This window comes from Triturus cristatus, chromosome 4_2 (genome assembly GCF_964204655.1).
Source record: "Triturus cristatus chromosome 4_2, aTriCri1.1, whole genome shotgun sequence".
NCBI lineage: Eukaryota > Metazoa > Chordata > Amphibia > Caudata > Salamandridae > Triturus > Triturus cristatus.
The window spans coordinates 75,249,525-75,261,864 of record NC_140586.1 but is presented as its reverse complement, the minus strand read 5'-3'; the positions used below and the strand labels follow the sequence as shown (position 1 = coordinate 75,261,864).

The 12,340-nt window shown below is 45.9% G+C and overlaps 1 protein-coding gene across 31 annotated transcripts in view; it reads left to right on the top strand.

Moving 5' to 3' along the window:
- Window positions 1–12,340, top strand: part of NFIX (nuclear factor I X) — a 1,406,323-nt gene that overhangs the window by 1,258,756 nt on the left and 135,227 nt on the right. The gene's annotated exons all lie outside the window — the stretch shown is intronic.

The window sequence follows — 12,340 nt, the reverse complement described above, 5'->3', positions numbered from 1 at the left end:
TGTTGCATTCTTCGTGAAAGTCACATCTGGCAGCAGTCGCTGTTGATGAAAATTGAAAAAGAAGCATAATCACTTCATGATATTTTCTTCAACAGCAGATCAAAATCTTCCTATTTGATGTAACATGTAATTGCCCTTTTAACACCCATTTTAAAAAGAACAACCACACACTACTACTTAGTATATATTTCTCCAATTCAATAGTAAGCAACCGATTGTAATAAAATGTAACAAATTGTTTTGGAAGTTCTTCCCTCATGCCTAGCTTTTTTATCACTTCAACATTCCATTATGCAGAGGGGGTTATGTTGAGACTGAAAAGTCCCCTGCATGGTAAGAGACATTTGCCCCTGCCGTGAGTGCCCAACTGTACTGTTGTCTGGATGCCTAATACAGATTTTTTTGTCATCGCGAAATTGGATCATCCACGTGCGCCATGACATAGACCTGTCTCACGGATTGCAGTCTTGTTGGACCAGGAGGGGTGCTCAAAGCGCTGCCCTCATAGTGGTGGAAGGCTACTGCCTTAACCAGAAATTAAGCAGCACAAACACGGTTGTGGCAGCGTACTGTGTAGTGATCAGTAGTAGTGAACAGGTCCTTTTTAGGTCACGCCTAGCGACGCAGCGCATGCGCTGCTCGACTTGGCGAGATCTATTGTCGTCGATTTTGTGTTCGGAAAGGGGACAGGAGCTGTGCACGCGCCCGGACAGCCTGGCGATGTGCACGTGCGTTTCCTCTCAGACGATGTCAGCTGCTGCTTGTACTGCAAGTGAGGCTCACGCGTCAATTCACCCTGCCTTCAAGTGAGCGGGCTTCTGCGCCCGGACAGGCGATGTGCACGTGCGCCCCTGAGAGGAACGGACGCTGCGTCCATGTGCACGCGTACGGCTTACTGTGTTTTGCCCTGCGCGGCACACCACAGAGCAGGGAGCGCGCTTTGTTCAAGCTGCCATCGATATCGAGCGGAGTGCCATTAACTTTAAAGCGGACAGCTTCATGCCGATCTACTTTACCAGGCCTGGTCATTATGATATAGGGTAAGGCTGAGGGGAGATTTTGAACACGTACGGCTCACTGTGCTTTGCTTTGTCCTGCGCGGCACACCACAGAGCAGGGAGTGCGCTTTGTTCAAGCTGCCATCGATATCGAGCTGAGTGCCATTAACTTTAAAGCCGACAGCTTCATGCTGATCTACTTTACCAGGCCCGCTCATTATGATATAGGGTAAGGCTGAGGGGAGATTTTGCAACTTTGCTTGTGCCTTCAGTCGTTTAAGAGCGCACTCAGGCCGGCAAGAAGGCTAATTTGTGGAGTGCCGTGTGCAGATACTTTGCCTTTTCATTGCTATAATTAAATTGCTGCAGGGACGCAAAGTGATTGTGCTTTCACTTTCATTGCTACGCGTATCCAGCTTCAGCGCTGATCCACCTGATAGAGGGTTGTATGCGTCCACTGACTCCCACTGGGCAGCTGTGTGAGGAGGTATTGTGTGCACAATTTGGCCGGAAATTAGTGTGCGCTTTTATGGCGACTCTGATTAAGGCCGTTGCATTCACTAAGAGAAGTTGCAAATTTAACAGCTGTTGCGTAGTGATGTGATGTGACATGGCACGGACCTATGCTCTCGGACAGAGGGGAACGATTTGAAGAGCTCTGAAAATGCATCTATGCTAAACCCACTCTACATAGGCTTGGACTCTATGGGGCTTATTTACAAGCCCCTTGCACCGCCGGTGCGTCACTTTTAAAATGGGAAAAAGTGCAGCGGTAGTGCAGGGGGCTTGTAAATAAGCCCCAATGTATTTTAGCAGCTGATGCCGTCGCCAATTCCCTCCCTCTGCGCTGATTGCATTTCTCCGAAAAGGCGTCATGCTAATGTGTGAGCACGTAAAGCATGTCCGGCCTACCAACAGAGGTCATTCCTGGTGGAATTCAGTTGCTACTTAACAAAGCAGGGGAAAGCTACAGATCGTAGAAAATATTCAATTTAACTTAACGAAGCACGGGAAATCTACAGATGGACGCAATGGGAATTCTCGACAGAGGAGTTTTAGTTGTTCCTCTTAAGTCATGGTGCTAACGACTGAATAAGGGAAAACACACTTTTCCACTTGCGCTATCTCTTCAGTTTTAGCTCCTGATTAAAACTTTCACGCCGCCCTTAACGTTGCAGTTATTTAGTCTTTAGTGGCAGTATTTCCGATACACAATTTTTAGTTCTCCGTATTCATGAAGCAGACTTACTAGTTATGGTGTGCCCAAGTACAGAGGCTTTGTTGTGTTTACGCCTGGTATCCCAAATGCAGAATTTGCAGTCTCGGTACTCATGTTTCAGTGTTTAATCCTGGTATCCAACAATTACCAATAATACTGTGTTTACTCCTTTAAACTGTAATGAAGAACTTGTTTTTATGCTGTTATAATACACCCTATTTGTTCTTCTGGTAACCATGAGGCCAATTGATTGTCTCCCCCCAACTAAAGTTTTATTTTTAATTATCAATATTTGTATTAATGTTTTTGGCCCGATCTACACAATGTAGACTTTTTTTTTATGTGTTTCGTTCACTAAAGCAGGGCCTTGCCTTGGTATCACACAAGCAGAGTTTTTAGTTATCACTAATACCAAGAAGATAGCGCTTATGCTTAACTTGTTCTCCTTGTATACCCATGCAGACATCTAGTCTTAACGTTTCCAGGGCCAAGTGTAGGCTTGTAGGAATTTAAATGCATGTACAGAGGGGGCTGCACATTAGCGCCACTTTACAGAGTTATTTTTCTCCCCTTTCTTAAAACAACATTGTTTTCACCAGATAAGGACGTGCACCATTCCTGCAGGTACTGCAATACCCGGTGCAGCCTGGGCAGAGAGAAAAAAATGGTTCAAAACACAAAAAGCCGACGGGGTCCTGCTCAGCTCTATTCTGTATACATATTGACACTAATGGCGGATTTTTCTAATGCTGCTAATTCAGCCAGGATAATAAGATTGTCTCATGGCCCCCCTTTGTCTTCAGCCTATCTCGTCTTATATCTGTCTTTCCTCTCCTCAAACACTACCTCATTAATCCACATCAGCATCTACCACTCTCCCCCTCCCTCACGTTTATTTAATTGATGTCCCCATGTCCCTCCTTTTTTCTCTAACCCTGCCCTCTGCCACTACATCTCGCGATGCACTCTCAACCTTCCACTCTGTATTTCCTCCTCACTTTGTCCACTCCACTCCAAACAAAAACACTTACATTAAACACATTTTCATTTACAATGCCAATAGCTTAAACTCTCGAAAATGCGAGACCTATTGCATTACAAATGCTTGTTACCCCGTGTCACTGGAGGGAGGCCTATAGGCTCTACCACCTTTTTAAAAAGTTCTGCTGCTGTGTGCTTAACTCACCCCTGGCCTACATCAGGTCGATTTGGAAGTGTGTGTCTGATGGAAACGTGCTGAGTGTATGTGTGCTCGCAAAAAGTACACTACACAAGGGGCGAAGAGTGGTTCAGTGTGCACATTTTTAAAATAACACACTTTGGTACAGTAGAGAAATGCTGTAGTACTGAACAGTCGCACAGACTGAATGCATTTGCTGCATGTGGGTATGCTTGTGGTGGCATAATACATGAGGATAACAGTCAATCAATCAATCAATCAATCAATCAGTATTTGTATAGCGCAGCACTGTCACCCCTAGGGGGATCTGGACGCTGTGGGAGCAACGTCGCTGTCGAAAATCCAGGTCTTGAGTTTCTTTCTGAAGTTTGCCAGGGAGGGTGATGTTCGGAGATGGAGTGGCAGGTCGTTCCAGGTCTTGGCGGCGATGTAGGAGAAAGAACGGTTTCCACTGCGATGGATGCAGAGGGTGTGCACACGGGCTAGTGAGGAGCGTAGATGTCTTGCGGGTAGAGGGAGGTTCCGTTGGTGGTTGATATAGGCTAGTCCTTGATTGTGTAGAGCTTTGTAGGCATGCGTAAGAATCTTGAACTAGCATCTTTTCTGGATGGAGAGCCAATGGAGGGTTCTGAGTTGGGTGGTGATGTGGGTCAGTTTGGGGAAGTACAGAATGAGTCTGGCTGTAGCATTCTGTATTGTCTGGAGTCTTCTGGTGGAGATGCTGGCGTAGAGGACGTTGCCGTAGTTGATGCAGGTTGTGATGGGGACCTGGGTAAAGTCTTTCTGGTGATGACTGGGATCCATCTGAAGATTCTGCGTAGTATGCAAAGAATATGGAGGAGGAAAATGCGTTAACTTCTTGTTTCATGGTCAGTTTATTGTTGAAGATGATTCCTAGGTTGCGTGCATGGTCTGTCAGAGTGGGTGCTGGTCCAAGTTCTGCTGGCCACTAGTTGTGGTACCATGTGGCAGTGTTCTTCCTGTAGATCAGTTCTTCTGCCTTGTCAGAGTTGAGTTGAAGGCACTTGTCTCTTATCTAGTTGGCTACGCTGGACATGACGTTGCAGAAGTTAGTTCTGGGGGTGGAGGGGTCTTTGGTGAGTGAGAGGATAAGTTGAGTGTCATTTATGTAGGAAATTATGTTGAGGTCAATGTCTGTGATGGGGTACATCTACATTTAGTGCAAGTGCGCCTGCACTCGTACATTACATGGAGGACCTTGGGTTCCATTTTGGGAAGCTCTGGCCTGCCAGATGAAAACATGAGGAGTAAAGAAATTCCCCCAGACAGATTTGTGTATGGCTGTATTCCTGTAAGCTGGGAGGAACATGGACTGGAGGATGGGAAAGTTTCTCTGTGCATTTCCGAGGGCTCTTTGATTCAATGACCGATCACAAGGTAAGGGCCTGGACACATCTCAGGAAGAGAGAGATGGGCTGATAAGGGAATCATAAACAGAAGGGATGGGAATCTGGTATGAACCTTTTGCTGCACATATCACTGTGGCTGACATCCAGGTGTAAACTCTGGTCACTCCCATGAATCTTGTTGTGGGTTAATCAACTTCAGAGTCCTGCCTGCTGTGACACACATCCTTCAAGAGAAAGAAGGAAGGGGAAATATGTCTATTTCAAAATATGCCCAACATAAAACCTCAAAGACTCAGACACAAAATTATATTTTATGTCTGAAAAAGGCCTATAAGTAGGGGAGTTTGAGACCTCAAACTTTGTCATCTGCCGAGCAGCCAGCTGGGCTCTGTGAGGAGGGTAAGTTATGCAAGATTTCTTTCTGCCTTTGGCCAGGACTGGGAGCAGAGGCACGCTAGGCTCCCTGCTCAGTGAGGGGACAACACCCAGGGAAATGGCGACCACTAGCCCCGTAGCCTCGAGCACCAGAGCCAGCCTTCTCGCCAAGACCAGTGTTACCTGTGAGGAAGAGGAGAGCATTCAAAGGAGTAAGGTCCAGGGGATGGCCCTATTGTGAGGACAGCCTGTGCGAGATGTGAGGAATCTGCCCTTGTACCAATCGGGCCGTAGCCTATGTGCTGGATTATGTCAGCAGCCCCCGTGTGCTAGGAGGGGTGGTCATGGACTGAGCCGAGGAGTGAGAGTTGTGTGGAGGGCACCAAGCCTGAATGACCACATGGTGGGTGGCCATGTGTTCCAAAGAGGGGGCCACCGTTAACATCAATGGCAGGTCAATGTGACTGGACTTGTGAGTGCCTTGGCAATGACCCCATATGCCAGGAGGGGTCGCTGGCGATGCTGAGGCCAAGGGTAGGGTTAGGGCCATTCCTGTTAGCCAGAAACTGATGCTATGACCAAAGCAGATCCAGCCCACATCCTGTGAACTACACTGACAGATGCTCAAAGATCCAAGGACATCACCGGAGCCCCATCGGAGTAAGGAGATCACACCACTTTAGAGTTTCAGTGAGTTTTAATTCATCCCCAATACCCAACAGTCAAACAAGAAGCCCATATACTAAGGCATACTATACTACAGCAGTCCTCAACTTTGCTTAAAAAGCATAGTAAGGCATTAGTTTTGTCCTTATAACGTCAAGTAACCAGTTTTAGAGCATTCTTAGAGGCATGTGCTGTGACTCTTTTCACTTGAGATGTTTCCCCCAGTTCAACTGCTCATTGTATAGCAGTCCCAAGAATGTATATGTACAGATTTATTCTAGGAAGTGTCCATCATAGCTGTAAATGTACTGTGACAGTTATGTTCCATCATGGAGGTCGGTATTTGTCCTGAGGAAAGCAAGCTTTAGATTGAAGAATTGTATTTTAAGCACAGTTATTTTGTCTTGTGTAATAAACCTGACCCTGTAGCTGAAAGCAGTAATCCAAGGCCTCTGCAGGTGCTGCAGACTCTTCAGAAATAAGAATATTAAATTGGATGGTCTCAAAATTGCATTAATTGGCAGTATTCACTACACGTGGAGCAGCATTGTCAGCTCTAAAGTGTGTTTTCCAGCATGCCAAACAAATAAAAAGTCAGGAGATTCCTTCATCTTTCTTCTGTGAAAGAAGCGTTTTTTTAAACCTCTTTTCATCATTGTTACCTTATAGTGTACATGATACTAGAGCTATGCAGTATATCATGAAGTCAACATGTTTCAGGAACATATAGGAGAAGGTTCTTCGTACAGTAATAAAAAACATAACAAATTGAACAAGCATGTGGTCAAACAACAGAGATATCATCAATAGGTTTACCACATTGTGGGTCAGTTAATATTATGCTATTATGCCATCTAGTAATAGGTTTTCCGTGTACCAGGTGGCTTCCCATGTCTCACCCATCCCTCGAGGGCAAGGCATCCCATTCTCTGGAGCCCTCCTCCCTTCTTGGCTATTCACTCAGGTCTGCAGACCATGTTCCGGGTGTTCTACAAAGGTCTGGGTTACTTCCTCCCACATTTCCGAGAGAGACGTGTACATATCCCTCATACTTCTTACATATCAGTGCTACCTCCTCCTTCCTTGCCCATTGTTCCACTTCAGCCCACCACCTAACGTATGTGGGACTCACTCTCGCCTTCCAGGTAATGGCGATCAATTTCCTAGCCAGGGCAAGGTCTAGCACCCTATTTCCCTACTTTTTAGTTGCGGGTTGGGCGATACACCCAATAGCCAGATCTCCTGTGTCTCTTTCAGTTACCGTCCTGGGGTGTTCCCTAGGTGATGAACTATTGGTTCCCAATAAGTCTGCACAACTAGGCAGTCCGAGACCATGTGAAAGAAAGTCTCCAACAATGATTCGCATCTCGGGCAGGGCCTTGGGTCTCCCCTATTAATGTCTGTTATTTTCCTGGGAGATAGATATGTTTGGTGCAAAACAATAAATTGTGTAAAATGTATTTTAATTATCCATGACACTTTTTAAGTGTGGCTCACTACCCTGTGCCGTTGCCTGGCTGCAGTCTCATGCCCCAAATCCGCCTCCAAACGTCCTTTAGCTTTAGTCAGATCTCTCCGTACCATTCCATTCAGTTCCCTGGAGAAGCAGTTAATGTGGTGGTCATTGTTCCCCAATGACACGAGCAGCTGTAGCACCCTGTGGTGAGAAGGCTCCTGGGTGCCCGTGACATAGATACGAGAACGTTTGGGTCGATGCTCCATAATTCAGGAATTGCATTATGGTGGCCATAATCTGTAACTAATTGGTCCAGTAGCAGAAGGGTACCCACAGCAAAGCAATCTCCAACAGTCAGTGGACCAGCCTCAGTCCATTGAGCCATTTGATGTGCCGTAAAAATGAAATCCCAGTCTCCGTATGCCAGTCGGTCCAAAGATAACACTGTATCATACAGACGGCACTACTAAGTCAATTGATGCATTTTCTCCAACACTGTAGTGCCACTGATAGAGGTTTCAGGCATTCTCCGGTGTTTTGCCGGCTTACGCAACAGGAGGACAAGCAAAGCCCCTTGATTTGGCTCACCACCAACCTCTCCCATCTCCTCCACTTGCTGGCCATCCAGCCAATTTGCTACCTATTGAATGTGTGCTGCCTGGTACTAAAGATCATAATCTGGGACACCCAAACCACCCTCTGTGATTGGGGTTCTAAGGGTGTCCAGAGCCCCCCTCTGTCCCTCTGACCTATTTCCCTAACTAGTGTGTTGAGCCCCCTGATCCACTTAGTCAGAACCCACATCAGTAAATTTACAAAGAAATCCAGAAGCCTGGATAGTATGATCATCTTACTTTTATTGCTATCCAGGACATGATAGGCAGTCTTAGCGATCTCCAAAATGAAACCGAACCCTTCAGTGCTCAGAATGGCACGCCGAGGTTTCCGTCATTATGGTCTTCCAACCTGTAATAGATATTCACATCCAAATATGTGAAGTGGAGGGGATCCATGTCATTCACAATTCACTCAGGTAGAGCCCTACCCCTATGATCCCCCTGCTCTCTTCTGTGAAAGAAGCTTAGGGCAAGTTTTCACCCTCTCTGCGTTTGTCATTCTCTCTCCAATTATCTCATGTGTCCCTGAGCAGAGAACAGCCTTCTTATACATATAAGAGGCCTTCTATGCATGTACAAATGGTCAAAGAGTTAGCACTTAACCTTTCTTCGGTGGCCAAAGAGTCACTGAGTAAAGCTTCAAAACTTCCCTCTGAGAATTTTCCAGAGAAATTGCTGCCATTATCTTTGTCTTTGGCGTCTCCAATCCAATGTCATCACTGTATTATGCATGAGCTGTGTCCTCAAAGTTATCCACAAATAGCCTGACCCCAATCCCCTTCTCAGTGATGATCATGCCATCAACTAGAGCCTCTGTGTTGATGAGGGCGTCACCCTCAATAACAGCCACTAGCTCAACAACAACCGCTGTCATTGGCGACTTTGCCAACCACAAAAACATTGCTATTAATGGGAAATCTTTCATGTATGTGTAGGACACACAAATTGTATTTAGTATTAAGAACCATCACAAAGCTACCAACCTCAATAGCAATAGTTCATCTCTTGAGAGGTCATGTATTGGTGGAGGAGTGCCAATTCTATATTGGCTCTCTGTCTTTCAAAGAATTGTCTCTATAAGCGCACATGTAATGTATCAAGCTTTTTTTGATTAAGGACTCTTATTTTTTTAGAAAGAAATTCAGAATCAAGCACACGGTCAGCCCCCATGATTGTCTTGAAGATCCTTTTTTTGCAAACAGAAAATCAGTGGCAGATCATTCTGAGTTCAGGGTGCTAAAATTTGGCACAGCGTGCTGTGGAGGCTAAGAAAATTGCATGACAGGGTGTATGGCTTGATAGGACACGATGGCACACGTGCCTCTGAGAGCATCTGGCATGGTGTCTGATAATTCTCCCGAATCCACACCAGCAGCTCACCCTTTGGGCGGAAAAAGGCACCCCAAGCCCAAAAAAAGAGAGGTGGCAACCCTCTGCTCACTGCTTGTACTCCCTGCTGTCATGTGGTGGGTGGGGCATGAGTTGGGGGCGGGCTAGACACTGATGTGCAACGTTGTGGCACTACTGGAACTTGGGGTGGTCCCTCTGATTTCGAGGTTGGCGGCTCTCTGGAGGTGTGCCTAGAGACCAAGGTGGCGATAGGTCAGAGGGAGTGGAACGCCACCCGTGAGAGACCACCAGAACCTGATGCATCAAAATGGTGGCAACCGTGGGGCACACAAACTGCGGCCTGGATCAGCACCTGTCATTGTGTAGCAAGACATGCATGCATTCTGTAACTGGTGCTTCGCTGCCAAGATTGCGACTAGACCAGCTTGGCTTAAATGAAGGTAGCTGGAGGACATTGAAATGTGAGATGTGGGGGATGACCCGCAGTGGGGGTCATCCCTGCCTCTCTTGTCCACCCACCACCTCCTTGCTAAAACTGGAAAACTGATCCACAGGCTCTGGGACATAGGATTGGGCCTAGAGTGTCAGTGTGCTCATGGTAGCAAACTATCCAAGGGTCTCCCTAGCTAAGAAACATTTGTTAACCAGAGTGCAATTCAGGTGAGACACACCTGGGAGGAGATTCAACTAAGACCTCGCCCGGAGTTGTAGGCCCCAGGGATGTGCACCAGGCCTGTTGGATCAAGTCACACTGGCAACTCCAGCCAGCAACCAAGTGGGAACTTTCATGAGGGGGTCTGGCTGCTGTGAGTTTTAATCTGCCTTTTTTGTTCACAATGTTTGTCAATTCTTTAGCTCCATCTATAATATAGATGTACGGCCCGTAGGCAGTATGCGGCCCGCTTCACCTTTGCATGCAGCCCCCAGTACTGGGCTGCTGTTTACTCAACTAAGCACTAACATTAAAAAGATGTTAAATAAACAGGCAAGCATTTATTTAAAGGTTAATTGGAGTTAAAGAAAGGAAGTGACTAGGGTGTCCTCTACCGCTTAGTTCTAGAAACACCTTCATTTTTGAAGACATCTTGGAGCAAAAGTTAAAAAATATGATAAAGTCTGTTCAGAATTCAAGCAGTGTATTTCATTAACATGCAGAACCGTTTCATCTTAGTACATCCGATAATATTAATGCAATGAGAAGAATTTGTTTAAAAGTGATAGTTTTCAAATATCAATTTAGAAATGTGCATTCTCCCCCACCCTAACAATGCCAATAGTGAAATAAGAGACTATTCAGTTCTTATGTGCAACTTTTGGGTGGTCTGGGTTTCTATAGTTTTTTATTAAATCAAACACAGGAGGTGTTATATCGCACACATCCTGAAGTCAGGTATTTTGAGGACCTCACATGTGATAGTGAAGAAAAAGGAGGGAAAGTGAAAAAAACAATTAACTGGGATCACACAATTTGGTTAAGTGGAGAAGCCAGGATTAATTCCAAGTTTTTGTTTACAAATTGTGCAATTCAGACGTTAAATGTACATGCTTGGCATCCCCTACACCCACCCTGCCACCAACCCACCACCGCCATCCTGCTGGCATCAATACGGCTCTCGGTCACATCACAGACCAAACTTTGTGGCCAATGAGAAAATGTTTGTGAGTACCCATGATCTACATCCTATTGCTCTTTTATCCATTCTTGATGCAAGTGCTTGGCGGACCCAGGGGTTTTGCTGAGCCTTCCTTAGTGGAGGATCATAACCAGCAGTAGCTACCGCATCTGCAGCATGCTATTGCTCCTTGTGCAGTACCCGCCAGCAGTCCAAGGGAGAGATGCACTCAGCCCTAATAAAAATATTGCCAATGCAGACTTTTAATAGGGTGGACCTCAACTCCTTGTGCAGTCTGCTGACAGCTGAGGGATTTTCAGAAGTTATTTCTGATACCTCCGAGACCCAATGACTGCTGGATTGAGTATACTACAACAGGGTTGCCTCCCATTTCACTCCTACCTTTTACAGTTTTTCAATTAGGTTATACTGAGAGGTTCAATGTCTGAAGACTTCTATCTGGTCATGATATCAGTTCAGTTGAAACCTGGATGACCTCCAGACCACTGTGCCTCATACTGTCTGATATCATTTATTTAAGTTGAAACTAAGATCTTTGCTCAACTGCTGGCAAATCATTGTTCCAAGTGATTAGATCACTAATACATCCAGATCAGAACATGGGTCAGATCACAAGACACTATCTGAATGGTACAGATGGCCTTGGCTTAAGCACTTGAGTTCACTGGACCCAGTGCACTGATGACAGTCGACTTTGCAAAAGACTATGATTCATTTAGGCGGGTGTTTCTACGCCAGGTGGAATTTTGACTCTGCTTCAAAGCCTGTGTCCAAATCATATACAGGATCAATGGGTTGTTGCCTTCCCCTTTCTCGAGCAGTTGGAGGGCACCAGATTTGGGTGCCCCTTCTCTCCCCTGGTATTTGCTTTGGTGATACAGCCGCTCCCAACCTGGGTTAGCCTGAATGCCTTGGCAGAGACCTTCCACGAGGGGGGCGGGGGGGGGGGTGGGGGGGGTCATAAACGACTATGTGTCCTTATCTGCAAACAACATGCTCCTCTTTTTGCAATCACCAAAATAGACGGATCAGAGGTTACTGGAGATCCTTGGCTATATGGGGAGGCCCATGGCCCGGTGGTTAACTGGGAGAAATCACAAATTATACCAGTCAGTGGCGGAATGGGTGCAGTTGACTGGAAATCTTTGAATAGAGACTTGACTAAGTGGAACAAACTACTGATTTCCGTCCCAGGCAGTGCAGCACTTTACAAAATGATTGCACTTCCTAAGCTCCTTTTAGCCTCCAGAATTTTCCCTATGAGATACCTCAGTGATTATTTGATATACTGCAAGCAGGCATTCCTATGGGTGGGAAAATACTGCGAATCGCATTTGACCAACGCGTTCAATCAAAATAAAAAAGTGGGCTGGGAATGGCACATATTCATCTATACTATTGGGCTGCCTAACTGATCAGCATAAGTGTTTGGATCCATCTAGATAGAAATGATCTGATGTTTTGTCTACTTTATG